At 42.7% G+C, this 21,637-nt stretch overlaps 1 long non-coding RNA gene across 1 annotated transcript; it reads left to right on the top strand.

The window, feature by feature from the left end:
- Positions 1-17,195: 17,195 nt before the first annotated feature.
- Positions 17,196-21,403, top strand: LOC147580795 (uncharacterized). The gene is made up of 2 exons (XR_015251096.1): positions 17,196-17,392; positions 20,755-21,403. It is a non-coding gene; the product is annotated as an uncharacterized LOC147580795 (long non-coding RNA).
- Positions 21,404-21,637: the final 234 nt, after the last annotated feature.

Raw genomic sequence — 21,637 nt, 5'->3', positions numbered from 1 at the left:
TCTGTGCTGATAGCTCAGAGCCCGGAGCCTGCTTCAGATTCTGTGTCTCCCTCTCTCTGATCCTCCCCTGTTCATGCTCTTTCTCTGTCTCAAAAATAAATAAATATTTAAAAAAATTTTTTAAACATAAAATCTTAAAAAAAAAATTAAAAAAGAATAGCTTTACCTTCCTTGTTGTCCCCCTGAGCTCTGTAGATGCTTGAGTCCTGGTATACATAACCCAAGAAAGGGGAAGGGAGCCATGAGCACTTGGACTTGCTCATTCTCTCATTTCTCATGAGCAACTAAGAACCAGAACTTGATTTTATCTAGAAATAGAAGTGAATGTGACATTTATGGCCTCTTGAATTTTAGAAGCAATCTGTATACTTGTTACATGTATACCATTATAGATATCTTCGTTATCCAAACTTTTGCTATCAAGCTTAAGAGTCAAAGTCGTATGATTTTTTTTTTTTACATCTGAATTTTATGGTTCAGTTTTTTAAAGTAATATCTACACCCAACATGGGGCTCGAACTCATGACCCTGAGATCAAGAGTTGCGTACTCTACTGAGCCACCCGGGCTCCCCAAATAAAGTCAGATAACTCTAAAAAGTTAGATAAACCCTTTGTTATATAAACTCTTGCTATTGACTGTCTTCAGCTCAAGAACCAAATTCACTTGGAATATGTGCTATCTCTCCTGACTCAAGCTTCGTATTTGACTTTCATTATCCAAATCAGGAAGCAAGTAGATTTGGATGGTGAGAGACAGTTTCACATGCACAGAAAATACACCAAATTTTGGTTTGGCTCTCGCTGGTTATCTCTATTGCTAATTTACTTTTCAAATAAATTGGTGTAATGTTTTTATTTTTATGAGCGTGTTTACATAACTCATTTTTATAAAATACACCAGTTGGTTAAAAAGCCCTTGTCTCTATCACGGGAACCATAACCCAGATTCCCCAAGGCAGCCTTCCCCAAATATTTGGAAACTGATGCGCTCAGAGAGAGGAGCAATAGCCCTGTCCCCCTGCTTCCACTTACAGATCTAGGCTCCAGTAAGTCTTTCCTTAGCGTCACCTCTAGTTAGCTGGGCTAGATGCCTCTGAGTTGAAGAGGCAACCACTCACATACACTTTGAACTTTTTAGATTTTACTCTGAAGCCAACAATTCACTCCTCAGGCCCTTGGTGACCCAGGGTCCATTGCTGGGTGTTTTGGGGGGGGGGGCGTGGAGGGCCTCTCCAACATATTGCTTTGGGGCTCAGCGTTACTGGTCCTTTTTCCTTTAACTCTGGAGCTAGTGCTCAGATGGTTAGAACACTGTGCTAATGAGGCACTGGTCCTGCCGTGGGGACTCGTTTGCCAGCCTCTGATCCCTTGCCAAAGACCTTGGCTGGCTGCCTGGCAGCAACTGTTGATCACCAGAGAGACCAAGAGAGCAGCTGGAATGGACCGGGGCCACTTCAGGGCTCTTGGAGAAGGCTGTACACTCCTGCAGGTAGCAGGCCAACATGTCCATGACCCTCCAAAGCACCTCTTCCAAGGCCAGAGACACCATTTTAATAAAAGGAAAAACAATCTGTTGGTTTTTACACTTTGCTATAAATTTTTGCTTGTAGCAATCTGTTTGTTGTGACAGTTACCACTGGGATTTTTCTCCCCTCTATTACTAGAAAGCTTTATTATCTGGAGCTTTAAAGTCTCCTGCAGTGAAAAACTATTGCATCAACACACAGTTTGGAGAGAAGAGAATGACCTATAATTCTTGTTCTCTAAAGATGGGCGATCGTCACCACAGCACCAGCCCTCAGGCATGGGGACTCAGCTTGGCCTCATTCCCTGGCTGTTCTAATACCATCCCCCACCCCTGCCCCAATTCTCAATTTCCAGTTTTCCCAGGAAGGAGAGAAGGATATCCCATCAGCTATGAGGAGAAGGGGGACTCCCATTGTAGGCCTGCAGATTCTGAAGTTCAAGTCACCAGCTCCAGTAACTGCGTGTTGTGTGATAGTTGTGGGGACAAGGTAGACATGGGATTAAGAGCTTTTCCCATTCTGTACTGCTGGCAAGTTCTCTCATCAGCTTGGACCTTCACGGAATCCTGGAATGTTCGAAGGGGTGGCCAGGACACTTAGAAGAATCATAGCTCCTGCCAAGCAGGCAAGTGTGGAGACAGAAATGCTTGTAGTTGAGTGATTAAAGTGTAACTTGAGGTGCGCATAGGTGGCTCAGTCAGTTAAGCATCCAACTCTTGATTTTGGCTCAGGTCATCAACTAATGATATTTTGAGAGATCAAACCCTGCATCGGGCTCTGCACTGACAGTGTGGAGCCTGCTTGGGATTCTGTCACTCCTTCACTCTCTGCCTCTTTCTCAAAAATAAATAAATAAATAAATAAATAAATAAATAAATAAATAAGTAAATAAATAAACTTTAAAGTATAACTTGAAATACTTCATTGCAAACCATGTGTGTTGCATGTATGCAAATGTATGTGTGTTTGTGTTGGGAGGATGCTTTTCTAACAGTTTCATTGAGGGATAATTGAAGTACAATAAAGTTTACATATTAAAAGTGCCCAACTTGAGGGAGGGGCCAAGATGGCAGAACAGCATGGAAGTTTTTTTGCATCTCTCATCCACGATATACAGCCATAACAACACTAAACCATCCTGCACACCTAGAAAACTGATTTGAGGATTAACACAACAATCTGCACAACCTGAACCACAGAACTCAGCAGGTATGTGGCACAGAAGTGAACTGGGGGAAAGAGAAGCCACGGAGGGCAGGGAGCTGTTTTTACTTGTGGAGAGAGGAAGGAGATGGGGGGAGAGTATGGGAAAAGCATCCTCCCCCCAAAAGCAGCTGAAGAGAAAGTGGAAAAGTGGAAACAGCCACAGGAACTGAACAAAAAAGGAAGAAAGGAGAAGGGAGAAAGGAGAGGGTTTAAATTTCATTAATACTCTATAAACAGGGGATACCTGCAGATAACTGTGCAGATACCTCCACAGCTTGATAACTGGTGGTGCTCTGGTGGGAAGGGTGAATCACTAGGAGCAGAGAGTGAGGTCCGAGGGGTCCAAGGGCCATATGTGGAGATGCAGTTCCCCTGCTGGCAGGACACTTGGTAGAAGCTGTGCGGCCACTCCACAGGCAGAGGTCCCAGCAGACCCTGGAGAACAACCACATTCACTGGTGCTGGAACAAGGTCGTTAAGTGTGAAGCCTCGTGCCAGATGAGTGTTGTAATTCTCCATAATTCCTGAAATGCTGCTACATGATCACGTGAACTTTTTGGGGGTGGGCTTGCACCCAGCTGCAGTCTCTGGGCATCAACAGCACCATGGTCTCGTGAATGTTCCTGGGGGCCAGTGGGCACCTGGCCATCCTTTGGTGAAACTCTCACTCAGAGGGTCAGAACAGGTCAAAACTGTAGTCCCTCAGAAGTGAGGGGTTGGGAAACATGGCCACATCTGAAATAAAACTCAGGAGGGAGGTGCCACCTGGCAACCTGACTGCTTGGTCACAGACTGTAAAAGTGGGGAGTCAACAGAAGCCAGAGACAAAGGGCGGGGGTGCACGAATGCTGGTTGGGGAGAACAGAGTTCTGATAGTAGAGACTGGGTAGCTGGGTGACGCCATTTTCACCCCTCCTGTTCATGTGCATACACGCCTACAAGCGCCACAACAATCCACCCCAGTAAGCTAAGCAGCACCATCTAGTGGCGAATGGAGCCTTTACACTAAGCCCCGCCCAACTGGGCCAACCTCGCTCTTCAGGAGCACCACAAGTCTTTCCACCTGCTTAGTTTATGGATTATAAAGTCCTTCATAGTTTGACTTCTAGGGGAACTGATGTAATTTCAAATGCATTTCAGTCGGTTCGCTGTCCATCTATTCAATTTTTTTCTTTTCTTATTCTCAAATACAGAAAAAGAAAAAATGTATTTTTATTTTCAATTTTTATTAAAAATAATTTAAAAATTTTTTCTACTATATTTTTTATTTTTTTGTAAATTTTTCAAATTCTATCTTTACTTTCATCATTTCATTTTATTCTATTTCATTGTGTTCATTTTTTTCAAAATTTCAAACGTTTTTCCTTTTTTTCTTTTTTTTTTCTTTTTTTTTTCTTTGATTATCTTTCCCTTTTTTTCTCTATCAAGCTCCTGTCAACAACCAGACCAAAACACACCTAGGATCTAGCATCATTTACTTGATTTTTTGTGTTGTTTTTCATTTTTTAATTTTAATTTTTTAAATTTTACTGATTCCTTTTCTTCCTTCAAAATGATGAAACTAAGGAATTCACCCCAAAAGAAAGAGTAGGAAGAAATGACATCCAGGGACTTAACACAGATACAAGCAATATGTCTGAACCAGAATTTAGAATCATCCCAGCTGGGGTCAAGAATAGATTAGAATCCCTCTCTGTGGAGATAAAAGAAGTGAAAACTAGTCAGGATAAAATAAAAAATGTTAAAACTGAGCTGCAATCTCCAATGGATGCCACAGCAGCAAGGATGGATGAGGCAGAGCAGCGAATCAGCGATATAGAGGACAAACTTCTGGAGGATAATAAAGCAGAAAAAAAGAGGGAGACTAAGGCAAAAGAGCATGATTTAAGAATTAGAGAAATCACTGACTCATTAAAAAGGAACAACATCAGAATCATAGGGGTCCCATAAGATGAAGAGAGAGAAAAAGGGGTAGAAGGCTTATGTGAGGAAATCATAGCAGAAAACTTTCCTAACTTGGGGAAAGACACAGACATCAAAATCCAGGAAGCACAGAAGACTCCCAACAGATTCAACAAAAACCGGCCATCAACAAGGCATATCATAGTGAAATTCACAAAATGCTCAGGCAAGGAGAGAATCGTGAAAGCAGCAAGGGGGTGGGGGGAAAGTCCTTAACCTACAAGGGAACACAGATCAGGTTTGCCACAAATCTATCCACAGAAACTTGGCAGGCCAGAAAGGAGTGGCAGGATATATTCAATGTGCTGAACTGGAAAAATATGCAGCCACGATTTTTTTTATCCAGCAAGGCTGTCATTCAAAATAGAAGGGGAGATTAAAAATTTCCCAGACAAACAGAAATTAAAGGAGTTCATGACCATTAAACCATCCCTGCAAGAAATTTTAAGAGGGACTCTCTGAGGGGAGAAAAGACAAAACAAACAACAAAGAAGACCAAAAGCAACAAAGACTAGAAAGGACTGGAGAACACCACCAGAAACTCCAACTCTACTGGCAACATAATGGAAATAAATTCATATCTTTCAGTACTCACTCTAAACGTCAATGGACTAAATGCTCCAATCAAAAGACATAGGGTAACAGAATAGGTAAGAAAACAAGATCCATCTATATGCTGTTTACAAGATACCCACTTTAGACCTAAAGACACCTTCAGATTGAAAGTAAGGGGATGGAGAACCATCTATCATGCTAATGGTTGACAAAAGAAAGCCAGAGTAACCGTCCTTAGATAATCTAGACTTGAAAATAAAGACTGTAACAAGAGATGAAGAAGGGCATTATATCATAATTAAAGGGCCTATACAGCAAGAAGACCTAACAATTGTAAACATTTATGCTCCAAAGGTGGAACACCAAAAAATATAAATGAATTAATCATAAGCATAAAGAAACTCATTGATAATAATACCATAATCATAGGGTACTTCAACACCCCACTTACAACAATGGACAGATCATCTAAACAGAAAATCAACAAGGAAACAATGGCTTCGAATGACACACTGACCAGATGGACTTAACAGATATATTCAGAACATTTCATCCTAAAGCAGTGGAATACACATTCTTCTCCAGTGCACATGGAAAGTTCTCCAGAATACATCACATACTGGGACACAAATCAGCCCTCAACAAGTACAAAAAGATCAAGATCATACCATGCATATTTTCAGACCACAACACTATGAAACTTGAAATCAACCACAAGAAAAAATGTGGAAAGATAAAAAAGTACTTGGAGACTAAAGTCCATCCTACTAAAGAATGAATGGGCTAACCAAAAAATTAAAGAGGAAATTAAAAAGTGCATGGAAGCCAATAAAAATGATAACACCATAAGCTCAAACCTCTGGGACATAGCAAAAGCGGTCATAAGAGGGAAGTATATAGCAATCCAGGCCTTACTAAAGAAGGAAGAAATGTCTCAGATACACAACCTAACCTTACACCCTAAAGATCTGGGAAAAGAACAGCAAATAAAACCAAAAAACAGCAGAATATGGGAAATAATAAAGATTAGAGCAGAAATCAATGCTATCAAAAACAAAACAACAAAACAAAACAAAACAAAACAAAAAAACATTAGAACAGATCAATGAAACCGGAAGCTGGTTCTTTGAAAGAATTAACAAAATTGATAAATCCTTAGCCAGTTTGATCAAAAAGAAAAAGGAAAGGACCCAAATAAATAAAATCAAGAATGAAAGAGGAGAGATCACAACGAACACAGCAGAAATGCAAACAATAACAAGAGAATATTACAAGCAATTATATGCCAATAACATGGGCAATCTGGAAGAAATGGACAAATTCCTAGAAACATATAAACTACCAAAACTGAAACAGGAAGAAATAGAAAATTTGAACAGACCCATAACCAGTAAAGAAATTGAATTAATAATCAAAACCCTCCCAAAAAACAAGAGTCCAGGGCCAGATAACTTTCCAGGGGGATTCTACCAATCATTTAAAGAAGAGTTAACACCTAATCTTTCGAAGCTGTTCCAAAAAATAGAAATGGAAGGAAAACTTCCAAACCCTTCCTATGAAACCAGCATTACCTTGATTCCAAAACCAGACAAAGACCCCACTAAAAAGGAGAACTATAGACCAATTTCCCTGATGAATATGAATGCAAAAATCCTCAACAAGATATTAGTCAACCGTATCCAACCACGACCCAGTGGGATTTATACCTGGGATGCAGGGCTAGTTCAATATACACAAAACAATCACTGTGATTCATCACATCAATAAAAGAAAGGACAAGAACCACATGATCCTCTCAATAGATGCAGAGAAATCATTTGATGAAATATAGCATCCTTTCTTGATAAAAACCCTCAAGAAAGTAGAGATAGAAGGATCATACCTCAAGATCATAAAAGCCATATATGAAAGACCAAATGCTAATATCCTCAGTGGGGAAAAACTGAGAGCTTCCCCCCTAAGGTCAGGAACAAGACAGGGATGTCCACTCTCACCACTGTTATTCAGAATAGTATTGGAAGTCTTAGCCTCAGCAATCAGACAACACAAAGAAATAAAAGGCATCCAAATTGGCCAGGAGGAGGTCAAATTTTCACTCTTCATAGATGACATGATACTCTATATGGAAAACCCAAAAGATTCCACCAAAAGGCTGCTAGAACTGTTTCATGAATTCAGCTAAGTCGCAGGATATAAAATCAATGCCACAGATATCAGTTGCATTCCTATACACCAAAAATGAAGCAACAGAAAGAGAAATCAAGGAACCAATCCCATTTACAATTACAAAAAAACATAAAAAAACCAGGGATAAATCTAACCAAAGAGGTGAAAAATCTATACACTGAAAACTATAGAAAGCTTATGAATGAAATTGAAGATGACATAGAAAAATGGAAAAATATTCCATGCTCCTGAATAGGAAGAACAAATATTGTTAAAATGTCAATACTACCCAAAGCAATCTACATATTCAATTCAATCCCTATCAAAGTAACACCAGCATTCTTCACAGAGCTAGAACAAATAATCCTAAAATTTGTATGGAACCAGAAAAGACCCCGAATAGCCAAAGCAATCTTGAAAAAGAAAACCAAAGCTGGAAGCATCACAATCCCGGACTTCAAGCTGTATTACAAAACTGTAATCATCAAGACAGTATGGTACTGGCACAAAAACAGACACTCAGATCAATGGAATAGAATAGAGAACCCAGAAATGGGCCCACAAACGTATGGCCAACTACTCTTTGACAAAGCAGAAGAGAATATCCAATGGAATAAAAACAGTCTCTTCAGCAAATGGTGTTGGGAAAACTGGACAGCGACATGCAGAAGAATAAACCTTCTTATACCACTTTCTTACACCATACACAAAAATAAACTCATGGATGAAAGACCTAACCATAAGACAGGAAGCCATCAAAATGCTAGAGGAGAAAGCAGGCAAAAACCTCTTTGACCTCCCAGCAGCTTCTTACTCAACATGTCTCTGGAGGCAAAGGACACAAAAGCCAAAATGAACTATTGGGACCTCACTGAGATAAAGCCTTCTGCACAGCAAAGGAAGCAATCAGAGAAACCAAAAGGCAACTGACAGAATGGGAGAAGATATTTGCAAATGATAAAGCTGATAAATTAGTATCCAAAATCTATAAAGAACCTACCAAACTCAACACCCAAAAACCAAATAATCCAGTGAAGAAATGCACAGAGGCCATAAATCGACACTTTTCCAAAGAAGACATCCAGATGGCTAACAGATACATGAAAAATGCTCAACATCACTCATCATCAGGAAAATACAAATTAAAACCACAATGAGATACAACTTCTCACCCGTCAAAATGGCTAATATTAACAACTCAGGCAACAACCAATGTTGGCAAGGATGGGGAGAAAGAGGAACCCTTTTGCACTGCTGGTGGGAATGTTAACTGGTGCAGCCACTCTGGAAAACAGTATGGAGTTTCCTTAAAAAGTTAAAAATAGAACTACCCTACCCAGCAATTGCACTACTAGGTATTTATCCAAAGGATACAAAAATGCTGATTCAGGGGCGCCTGGGTGGCGCAGTCGGTTGGGCGTCAGACTTCGGCCAGGTCACGATCTCGCGGTCTGTGAGTTCGAGCCCCGCGTCAGGCTCTGGGCTGATGGCTCGGAGCCTGGAGCCTGTTTCCGATTCTGTGTCTCCCTCTCTCTCTGCCCCTCCCCCGTTCATGCTCTGTCTCTCTCTGTCCCAAAAATAAAAATAAAAACGTGGAAAAAAAATTAAAAAAAAAAAATGCTGATTCAAAGGGCCCACGCATCCCAATGTTTATAGCAGCGCTATCAACAATAATAGCCAAAGTATGGAAAGAGCCTGTATGTCCATTGACTGATGAATGGATAAAGAAGATGTGGTGTATATATACAGTGGAGTATTACTCGGCAATCAAAAAGAATGAAATCTTGCCATTTGCAACAATGTGGATGGAGTGTATTATTCTAAGTGAAATTAGACAAAGACAAATATCATATGATTTCACTCATATGTGGAATTTGAGATACAAAACAGACGAACATAAGGGAAGGAAGCAAAAATAATATAAAAGACTCTTAAATACTCCATAAAACACTCTTAAATACAGATAACAAACTGAGGGTTGTTGGCAGGTGTTGGGTAGGGGTAAGGGCTAAAGGGGTGGGGGCATTAAGGAGGACACTTGTTGGGATGAGCACTGGGTGTTATATGTAAATGATGAATCACTAACTTCTAGTCCTGAAATTATTATTACACTGTATGTTAACTAACTTGGATTTAAATTCAAAAATAAATAATAAAAAAAAAATAATAATAAAATAAATAATAAAAAATTTTAATAATAAAAAATAACAAAAAGTGAAATTATTACGCTCTATATGTTAACTAACTTGGACTTAAATTCAAAAATAAATAATAAAAAAATGTTTAAGAAAGCAAAAAAAAAAAAAACAAAGAAAAGAAATGGATGGTGGTCATGGCTGTACAACACTGTCAATATACTGATACCATAGGATTATATGCTTTAAAATGGTAAATTTTGGGGCGCCTGGGTGGCTCAGTTGGTTGGGCGTCCGACTTCAGCTCAGGTCATGATCTCGCAGTCCATAAGTTCAAGCCTCGCATCAGGCTCTGTGCTGACAGCTCAGAGCCTGGAGCCTGCTTCAGATTCTGTCTCCCTCTCTCTCTGCCCCTCCCCTGCTCATGCTCTGTCTCTCTCTGTCTCAAAAATAAATAAAAACATTAAAAAAATTTTTTAATGGTAAATTTCATGTTATGTATACATCACCATAAATAAAAGGCAGTATAATTGGTTGATTGATTAAAGAAATGAACAGATGCTTCACCAAAAGAAGGAAGGAAGAAGGACATCCAAATGTCCAAAAAGCATATGGGAACCTGGGTGGCTCAATCAATTGAGCATCCAGCTCTTGATTTTGGTTCAGGTCATGGGATCTAGCCCCACATAGTACTCCGTGCTCAGCATGGAGCCTGCTTGAGACTCTCTCTCTCCCTCTGCCCCCTTCCCAACTCATGTGTGCACATTCCCTCTCTCTATAAATATAATAAAAATAAAAAATAAAAAACAATAAAAACAAAAAGCGTATAAAAAATAACCTCATGAGCTCTCTGACAAACAACCCACTGGTTAAGAAACTAGTATACACCTACCAGAGTGGTTAACATGGAAAAGAGTGTTAATACCAAGTGTTGGGTAGAATATGAAGTAACTGAAACATCTACTCATCCCCACTCATTCCACAGTGAGAATATAAAATAGCAGAACCACCTTGGGAAACTCTGGGAGTATCCACTAACGCTGAGTATACCCGTTATCCAGAAATTCCACTCCCAGGCATAGACTCCAAAGAAATGTATATATATTGTTGCCAGTGATGTGTGCTAGAATGTTCATAGCAGCAATATTCATAATAGCACCAAATGTGCATCAACAGGAGAATGGGTAAACACACCTTAATATATCTACAAAAGGAATTCTTATAGAAGTGAAAATGGATTAACAGGTGGATTGCTATTCATAGTTGATAAACCCCACCGACATAATGTTGAGCAAAAGAAGCTATATGCAAAATAATGTATACTATGTGATTCCATTCATCGGAAGTTCAAAAGCAGGGAAAACTAACCCATGGCATTAGAAGTCAGTATAGCAATTACCTTAGTGCTTGGAGAAGGGTTCTTTGGCAGGGAAGGTGATTCTGGTAATAATCTGTCTCTCTCTCTCTCTCTCTCTCTCTCTCTCTCTCTCTCTCTCTCTCTTTTTTAATGGTTTTTAAAAATCTTTTTTAAATTTTATTTTATTTTAGAGAGAACGAGAGAGAGAGAGCACATGAGCAGGGAAGAGGGGCAGAGGGGGGTGAGAGAGAATCCTAAGCAGGTTCCATGCTCAGCACAGCCCATCATGGGGGCTTGATCCCATGACCCTGGGATCATGACCTGAGCCAAAAATCAAGAGTTGGATGCTCAACCAACTAAGCCACCCAGGTGCCCCAGGTAATATTCTGTCTCTTGATCTAGGGGCTAGTGATACAGTTATGTTCATTTTGTAATAATTCACCAGGCTATATTCTTAGGATTGGTGGCTTTTTATGTATATTATATGTATATCATACATGTATACATACATATATAATATGTATATTGTACTTCCATTTTTTAATTTTATTTAAAAAATTGTTTTAATGTTTATTCTTTTTTTTTTTTTTTTTTTTTTGAGAGACAGAGATACAGACAGAGAGAGAGAACAAGCAGGGGAGGGGCAGAGAGAGGAGACACAGAATCCAAAGGAGGCTCCAGGCTCTGAGCTGTCAGCACAGAGCCCAACGTGGGGTTCGAATTCATGAACTGCGAGATCATGATCTAAGATGAAGTGTGACGCTTAACTGACTGAGCCACCCAGGCGCCACTATACTTCCATTTTTTTAAGTTTATTTTAAAAAGCTCCTACTCATAAAGAAGCATTATATTTTCTTTAAACAAATTCTTCTAATTATCATTTGCACTTGGTCTTCATGCCCCATATAAAATAATAAAAAGCTGGAAAGCTTTTATTAGACCGGTTGCCATGTAATAACTGTATTTATGCATAAATTCTTTGTGACAATGAAAAAAAAAGAGCACTATGGATTCTGGAATTAATGGATAAAGGGGAAGGGTTAATCTCTAAATTAACAAACTGAACAATGGGTAAAATTGGGAAACGCCAAACAGAAAAGTGGACTGGCTGTATTTTCTTTGGAATCTTTACTTATACTTATGGAATGAAGGTCTTCATTCAGTTAAAGAGATTAGACGCTTGGTAGAGAAGATAGGAAAGATACTTTTTAGGGTGGGAGGGTTTCTTTCTTAGAGCCAGAACTGATCCCTATGGACCCACATACTGAGCACACCCTAAAGCCAGCCTCGGGTAGGGCAGGGGCTGAATTCAAGCCAGGCACCTCGAGGCATCTTGCCTTTGCTGGGCCAGATGACGTAGTAAGATGTTCTGTTCTTTTTTCCTCAGTTCCATGTAGCAACTACTCCTTATCAGAAGTTATGCTAAGCCTTAGGGATTCAAAAATAGATATGGCTCTTATTCTCAAGAGCAAGAAGCTATATAAGCAGATTGCAATTCAAGGTGATGATATGAATGTTATGAATGATACCATCCATAGATTATGACCCCGAACAAGTTGCTTAACCTCTCTGTTCCTCAGTTTCCTCATCTGTGAACTGGGGGATAAAGATAGTACCCACCTCACAGGGTTGTTGTAAGGATGAAGTGAGATCATGCAGGTAGAGCAGGTAGCCAGGTGCCCAACACACAGTAATTTGACTTTGCTCCATGACTGTGATGATGACGACTAGGCGGTGGTTATATTGATGATGAGGGAACCCAGGATGTGATGGAAGCATCAAGACCCAGACTGGAAATTCAGGGATGCCTTCCTAAAGCACAAAGAGTTTGAGAGGGTATGGTGGGGAAGGGAGAATTGCAGATGGATGGAATGGCCTAGAAAGTCTCAGAGCCATGAGACGGTGTGGTGATTGCGGCAGCCTGTGGCGTTGAGGAGGGGCTGGAGTGAGGCGCACGCAGTGGAAGAGAAGGGTCTGGAATGGGGTCTGGGAGGGCCCAAACTAGTGAGATAGCATTTCATCCTGTGACAGGAAACCACAGGAAGGGACTTGAAAAATACCTTCCAAATAAAATAGCAGGACTTGGTGTGTGATTGGTTAGGTTTGAGGGAAAGAGGAGTTTCTGGCTTGCAAAAGGGGAATGGATGCCCCCAGGAATGGAGAACTTCAGGGGGAAACCAGTAAGGGGTGGGGGGAACGTGCGTTCTAACAGGTGGAGTTTGAGGTGCCCCCGGAGCATCTGTAGCAGGTGCCGGAGTGCCCACCTGGGGCTCAGGGACACTGGACAGGTGTGAGTGCGTGCGGCCAGTGCCAGGACAGCGGGACATCCCGGAGAGGTCCCAGGAATATGATGGGGGAAGGTCGCTCAGAGCAGCAGCACCTCAGGGTGAGCAGAGGAAGAGGAACCACCTGGGGGCTTTGGGAGGACACATGGACACTGGGGACCCACAGCAGGTGGAGTCCAGGGGAGGGCAGACAAGGTTAGGACCATAGAGAGCCTGGCATCTATCAGCTCCAGTGGCCATAACAAGTACCACAGCCTTGATACTTAAATAACAGGCATTGACTTCTCACAGTTTTGGAGGCTGGAAGTCTGAGATCAAGGTGATAGCAGCATTGGCGTCTCCTGCGGACTCTCTCCTTGGTTTGCAGATGCCGCCTCTCTCTGTGTCCTCACGCGATCTTCCCTCTGTGTGTGTCTGTATCCTGATCTCCTTTCTTTTTTTAATTAAAAAAAACTTTTTTTTAACGTTTATTTGTTTTTGAGACAGAGAGAGACAGAGCATGAATGGGGGAGGGTCAGAGAGAGGGAGACACAGAATCTGAACCAGGCTCCAGGCTCTGAGCTGTCAGCACAGAGCCCGACGCGGGGCTCGAACTCACGGACCGTGAGATCATGACCTGAGCCGAAGCCGGCCGCTTAACCCACTGAGCCACCCAGGCGCCCCTTCTTTTTTAAATTTTTTTAACATTTATTTATTTTCAAGAGAGACAGACAGACAGAACGCAAGCAGGGGAAAGGCAGAGAGAGAGAGGGAGACACAGAATCCGAAGCAGGCTCCAGGCTCTGAACTGTCAGCACAGAGCCAGACACAGGGCTCAAACTCACAAACTGTGACCTCATGACCTGAGCCAAAGTTGGATGCTTAACCGACTGAGCTGCCCAGGCACCCTTTTGTTGTTGTTTTTCTGTGTAGAAGCTTTTTAGTTGTAAAATTAAAAAAAAAAAACTTTTTCATCAGCACACCTGGGTGGTTCAGTCGATTTAGTAGTGTCCAACTCTTGATCCCAGCTCAGATCATAATAACTCTTTGTGAGTTTGAGCCCCACCTTGGACTCTGTGCTGACGTTCCAGCGCGGAGCCTGCTTGGGATTCTGTTTCTCCTTCTCTCCACCCCGCCTTCACACGTGCATGTATGTGTTCTCTCTCTCTCCCAAAATAAATTTTAAAAAACTTTAAAAAGTTTTTCATCAGTAAGAGAGTGAAAAAGTCACCAGGCGCCCCCGATCTCCTCTTCTTATAAGGACACCAGCACCCTGGACCAGGGCCCACCCCTACCACTGCATTTTATCTTGACAACCTCTTCACCTCTGTGTCTCTGAACAGTGCTGATCTGAGGGACTCAGGGTTAGGACTCCAGCAGATGAACTTTGAGGGACACAGCTTAGCCCATAGCAGACTTATTGTGTTGGCGAGAGGGGCATGGTAGATAAGCTCACAAGAGCCCTGGAAGGCAGGGGAAGTCAGGCCGCAGAGACTGGATGCAGTGAAGTGAGAGGCAGGGGATGGGGCAGCCTGGGGCTGGAGGGGCAGGAGTGGGAGGGGCCACCAGGGTGGAGACTCAGGAGATACTTGAGCATGACAAAGGCTAAATAGAAGCATCCACAGTGGGTGGGAGGCACTGAAAGGTCAGGATCACAGCATCCCTCAGTGGGTGTGGAGCGGTGGGAGCACTCCAGCTGTGAGTGCTCCAGCCTCAGGCAGGGCTGGCCCACAGTGAGCACCCTGAGTCACAGCCCCCTGAGAGGAGGGCATGGGGCCCACTCAGACCTTCAAACCCTGATTTGTCCTGACTCCGGCCCCCTCAGGAATGGTGACCTGCCCCAGATGACCAAAAGAAAAGCTGGTCACCTGGGGAGAGCCCCAGGAGACTGTCCAGTGATTTAACAGGACAGAAATTTTTTGATTTTGTGAATGAGAAGATTATTTTCTCCTTAGACTCAAGATATTTTCTAAGTTAAAAAAATTTTCTTGTGCACTTATCCTGATGAGCACTGAGTAATGTATAGAATTGTTGAATCACTAGATTGTACACCTGACACCAATATAACACTGTATGTTAACTATGATGGAATTAAATAGAAACAAAAATTTTTTTAATATATGAAATTTATTGTCATATTGGTTTCCATACAACACCCAGTGCTCATCCCAAAAGATGCCCTCTTCAATACCCATCACCCACCCTCCCTCCCTCCCACCCCCCATCAACCCTCAGTTTGTTCTCAGTTTTTTTTTTTTTTTTTTTTTTTTTAATTTTTTTTTTCAACGTTTTTTATTTATTTTTGGGACAGAGAGAGAGACAGAGCATGAACGGGGGAGGGGCAGAGAGAGAGGGAGACACAGAATCAGAAACAGGCTCCAGGCTCCGAGCCATCAGCCCAGAGCCTGACGCGGGGCTCGAACTCACGGACCGTGAGATCGTGACCTGGCTGAAGTCGGACGCTTAACCGACTGCGCCACCCAGGCGCCCCTGTTCTCAGTTTTTAAGAGTCTCTTATGCTTTAGCTCTCTCCCACTCTAACCTCTTTTTCAAAAAAAAATTTTTAATTTTCTTCTTGGGGGCACCTGGGTGTCTGAGTCAGTTAAGCATCAGACTCTTGGTTTTGGCTCAGGTCATGATCTTGCTGTTTGTGAGTTCAAGCCCCAAGCTGGGTTCTACGCCAACAGCGAGGAGCCTACCTGGGGTTCTCTCACTCCTTTTCTCTCTGCCCCTCCCCTGGTTGCACTCATGCTCGTGCGCTCTCTCTCTCTCTCTCTCTCAAAATAATAATAATAACTTAAAAAAAGATTTAAAAAATTTTCTTTCCACTTACATGAGATTGCTGGAGTCATCAGAATCACAGAGACAGAAAGTAGAATGGGGGCTGCCAGGCACTGGGGGAGGGGAGAATGAGGAGTCAGTGTTCAATGGGTAGAGGAGTTTCAGCTCAGGAAGATGGCAAAGTTCTAGAAATGGATGGTGGTGGTGTTGGCACAGCAGTGTGAATGCCCTTAATCCTACTCAACTGTATACTCAAAAATGGCTAAGATGGTAAGTTTTTTCTTTTAAGTCCAAGTTGTTAACATATAGTGTAATAATGATTTCAGGAATAGAATTTAGTGGTTCATCACTTACATGTAACACCCAACGCTTATCCTAACAAGTGCCCTCCTTAATGCCCATCAACCATTTTCCAAACCCCTGCCCCATCCACCCCCATCAACCCTCAGTGTGTTCTCTGCATTTAAGTCTTATGGTTTGCCTCCCTCCCTGTTTTTACAGATGGTATGTGTATTTTACCACAATTTAAATAAATAGGATTTTTAAAACATTTTCTATACAGTTTTTTTCCTCCTTGATGTTGATATTTAAATATTGGAGGCAAAATGTCTCTAATGCTCTTGACTAGCAAAAGGTTGTTTTTTCTATAGCATCAGGCAGGAGATTTGCTGGGCACTGAGTCTACCAGGAACAAGTACCAGCCTTTCCAATACATGAAAGGAGAGTTAAAGAGTTTGTACATCAGCAAACCCTCCTTTTCGCCAAGCAGTTCAAGGCAACCACCACTCATTGGGCACCAATTATGTGTTTGTATGATTTGCATCTTTTTGTGCTTTGCTTTTCCACAAATGGCATCTTGTGTGTAGAACAGACAGCTGGGTGTCAGGGAGTGACACACTTGGGTGCCACCCTGACCTCTGAGGCACAGGCCCCTTCCCCTGAAGAAGCTGGAAAGGCTCTCCCTGTGGCTCACTGTGTCTGAGGTCTCTTTCCAGTCTGGGAAGCAGATCCGAGTTCCTCCCATGTCCCCACTGCAGAGGGCCAAGTGCCTTGCAAGCCTGAAGACAAAAAAAAAAAAAAAAAAAAAAACAAAAAACAAAAAACCTGCTGTGGCTGGCCACTGGAATTCCAGAAAATTCTGAATGAAAACAGCAGTTGCAAAATGGAATGGGTTTACAAATTGCAGCTGATTATTCACTGGCTGTCTTGGGTTTTGGCAGGAGCACGGGAAAATCTGCTGCTCAAGGACCCGAAGGCAGCAGAGGAGCAGTGGGGAGGCGCCGGGGCGGGCGGCTGGCTCCCAGCCCATCCCCCACACAACCTCGGGCCCCATTTTGGCTGAGATGAGGACAGTCAGGCCCTGAAGGCACAGCATGAAGCAGCGGCTGAGGGCAGCCCGGTGTCTGCTGATTTTGAATCCACGTTATCCTGGGACTCGGGTAAGCTGTCCCATACTCTGAGCCGGAGGTCCTGGGGAGCTCAGGCTGTTTTACAGGCACACCAGAAACGTCTGCGTTATTTCTCAAACAGGTCAGCAGACGGCTGCGGGTGCCAGATCTTTGATGGAATGAATTTTGGATGCAAATCAAATATTTAAATTGATGTTTTCCCTCTCTGGCAGGACCATTCCAACTGGTCCCTTCGTCTTGTTTTTACATAAAATTCAGGCTTCATAAATATGCATTTTTCTTCTGGAAGATGCCTGAGGCAGGCCAGTGGCTGCATTTGAAAGCCCAGAGGCTACTGGTTTCCCTAGAGAAGGAGCAGGTCCCCTCAGCTAATCCCCCTGCTTGGCTGAAAATGTTCTTGTCAGAAAACCGATTCTTTCGCCTGTTGGTTCCATGTGGTTATATATTGTTTAATCACAGAGGCCTTGGGGTTTATCAAGCAGCCACTTGCTGTCTGCTATCTTTCAGGAAAGAAGAAGGAAGACAAATTCATTCACTCTGTCTCTTTTTCAGTTTCCTGGGCTGCACGAAAGCAAACGGTGTTTATGAACATCCCAAAGTGATGTAAAATATCCATCTTGGTGAAAATATCATGCTTCCTTTTGAAAAACATCTTTCTGAAGAAAGAAAAAATGAAAAACAGCATTTTGTGAAAGGAATCTTTACCCATAAATCTACCTCAGATAATTGTAGATATTTCAAGTGGCTCCCCTTCCTGCCTCCACTACATATATAGAGAGAGAGAGACTCAAGAAATGTGAAGGTGCTTTCTCCAAAACTTGCTCTGGGAGCTAGGATCTGGGTCTGGACCCCGAGTCTCCACATTGGCCAGTTAAAGTGGACAACAAGGGGCGCCTGGGTGGCACAGTCGGTTAAGCATCCGACTTCGACTCAGGTCACGATCTCGTGGTCCGTGAGTTTGAGCCCCGCGTCGGGCTCTGGGCTGATGGCTCAGAGCCTGGAGCCTGCTTCCGATTCTGTGTCTCCCTCTCTCTCTGCCCCTCCCCCGTTCATGCTCTGTCTCTCTCTGTCTCAAAAATAAATAAAAACTTAAAAAAAAATTAAAGTGGACAACGAGGGCACAGTGGCTGATGGAAGAGAGGCGTGGGTAACCTCGCTCCCAAGGAATCCAAGGAACCCCAGGGCCAGAACCTGTGGCAGCTCTTGGAAAGAGTGGGTGGGTATTTTCCTTCAGCGATGGGATCCAGGAGGGGGCGAGTGCCCCCCCACCACCACCCAGGATGCTCCTCTATTGCCCTGCTGGAAGGCTGGAGCCTTTCCCAAGTAGGACCCAGCCTGCCAGCCCCTCGAGGGACCCTAATCCAAGGCTCTGACCCCCAACACCTACCTTTATCCTTCCATCTTCCCACCCATTTTGCAGTCTGGAAGAGTCGAAATTTCCTACTGCCTGCTTTGTTTTTCTTTGCTTCATTCATCCAATGTAGAAGAATACACAAGCCCAGGGTCCCCTTGATGCACGCTCTGCCATTGGAACATCAGTTGCTAAGTGTGCATGCTTACTATCAGCTAAAGACCAAGCCCTGCTTATGTCCAGAGTGAAGGCTCTGTCTTAGCACAGCCCATCCACATTTCACACACTGAGTCAGGCTCCTTGGAGCACAGTGCACAAAGTGCACCCACCATCCCAGGAAAGAAAAATGATGGAAACCTATGGCCATGAGAATAAAAGTTAAGAGAAGCTCAATGCACAGACTTGCTGATAAGGGATATAGGGCCACTGGGAGAACAAGGGGGTACAATGCCCACAGGTGCTCAGCACCACCTGCCACAAGGTGTATTGTTATTTTAATCTCCTTGTCCTTTAGGCACTGGTCAGAATTCAGTCCTTAGGCATCACACGTGGATCTGCACAAGGTACTGATGAAAAACTCCAAGAAGATGCGTCACCTGGGTGAATTCTCAGGTCACCAGTTTCTCCCTTTGAAATCTGAGAAGGAGGGGAAACTGAAAACTAATTGTTCAGTGGGTCTAGGGTTTCAGTTTTGCAAGAAGAAAAAGTTCTGGAGATCCATTGCACAACAATGGGAACGTAGTTAACTGCATGGTTCACCTAAAAGTGGTTAAGGTGGTATATTTTATGTTACAGGCAGACCTCGTTTTATTGCACTTCATGGGATTATGCTTTGCAGATATTGTTTTTTGTTTTTTGTTTTAATTAAAGGTTTGTCAAGGAAGTCTACTGGCACCATTTTTTCTCAACAGCATTTGCTCACTTCTTGTCTCTGGGTCACATTTTGGTAATTCTCACAATAATTCAAACTTATCCGTGATTACTATATTTTTTATGGTACTCTGTGACCTGTGATCTTTGATATTACTACTGTGATTATTTGGGGTCGCCACGAATTAAGTCCACATAACAAGCAAACTTAATAAACGTTGTGTGTATTCTGTTCTGCCAACCAGGTGTTCTAGTCTCTCTCCCTCTCCTTGGGCTTCCCTATTCTCTGTGACACAGCAGTATTGAAATCAGGCCAATTAATCACCCTACAACAGCCCCTACATTTTCAAGTGAAAGGAAGAGTCACACGTCTCTCACTTTAAATCAAAAGATTGGGGTGCTTGGGTGGCTCAAGCAGTTGAGCCTCTGACTCTTCTTTTTTTTAATGTTTATTTATTTTTGAGAGAGAGAGAGCCAGAGAGCAGGGGAGGGGCAGAGAAGGAGGGAGACACAGAATCCGAAGCAGGTTCCAGGCTCCAAGCTGTCAGCACAGAGCCCGATGCAGCACTGGAACTCAGGAACTGAGATCATGACGTGAGCCGAAGTCAGACACTTAATGGTCTGAGCCACCCAGGCGCCCCGAGCCTCTGACTCGATTTCAGCTTAGGTCATGATCTCACAGTTCCTGATCAGTACGGACACTGACAGCATGGAGCCTACTTGGGATTCTCTGTCTCAGACTCTCTCTGCCCCTCCCCTGACCTCATGCGTGTGCACATTCTCTCAAAAATAAATAAACTTATATGTATATATATGTGTGTGTGTGAGTGAGTGTGTGTGTGTGTGTGTGTGTGTGTGTGTGTGCTATAGATGAAGAAAGGTTAAGACCAGGCCCACTAGTTTAACACATCAGCACAATATGAAACAAAGCCTCCAGACTTTTCCTCCTGTGAGCTTCCTCTTCTACTTGATTGCAATTGCTTTTAAAAAATCTTCACCCAGGGCACCTGGCTGGCTCAGTAGGTAGAGCATGTAACTCAATCTCAGGATCATGAGTTCAAGCCCTGCGTTGGACATGGAGCTTACTTTTAAAAAAAAGAAAAAAAGAAAGAAAAAGAAACAGCACCCTTCCTTACAAACGTTTAAGTGTCCTGTGTTGCTTACTCCTCAGCTCCCCAGATTTGCATTCAGCACCAGAGGTGGATTGGAGAAGAGGAAGGAGCATGGCTTTGGAGTCCAGCAGTGCCTCAAAACTAGATCTGCTGAGAATCAGGCATGTGACCCAGGCCAAGTTACTTCCACTTCTCATCTGTAAAGTAGAGATCATAAAATAATTGGGGTTTTGTGAATATCAAACAAGGTAATGACTGTGTTAACAAGCTAACGCTCCTTGAAAGCAGACAATATTGGGGCACCTGGGTGGCTCAGTCAGTTAAGCATCCAGCTTTAGCTCAGGTCACAATCTCACGGCTTGTGGGTTCAAGTCCCACATCAGGCTCTGTGAGCCTGGAGCCTGCTTCAGATTCTCTCTCTCTCTCTCTCTGCCCCTCCCCTGTTTGCACTCCATCTCTCTCTCTCTCCAAAATAAAACATTAAAAAATATTTTTTTTAAAAAAAGAGAATATTAAACTAGTAAATGAACTTGCAATTATCGATTCATTTAACAGCCTGAATACCACCATTACCATCATTCAAAATTTCAAAATTTATATGTAAATGGATATATATGTAATTTGAAACCCTAATGGGTGAACTTTGGTATTATTAGCCTGAGAGGAAGAGAATAATGCTTCTCAAGTAAATAAAATATTATCACCTAATGTCTGTTACCATTATTTTGGTGGCCCTCAGTGAACCACACCTTCTTAAATTCATGACCTTGTATAGTCTCCCACATTGACTCAGGGTTTGGCCATGAGCCTAACTTTGGCCAATGGGCCATTGGCAAGGATACTAAAAGTGGAACCTTGATAAGCACTTTCACAGGGGGTTTGTCTTCTTAGAATGTTCCTTCTTAGAGCACAGTCACCATGCTGTGAGGAAACCCAAGCAGC

This window comes from Puma concolor, chromosome B2 (genome assembly GCF_028749965.1).
Source record: "Puma concolor isolate L17-30 chromosome B2, mPumCon1.1.hap2, whole genome shotgun sequence".
NCBI lineage: Eukaryota > Metazoa > Chordata > Mammalia > Carnivora > Felidae > Puma > Puma concolor.
The sequence above is the reverse complement of the archived record's forward strand: the minus strand, read 5'-3'. Positions and strand labels throughout refer to the sequence as shown.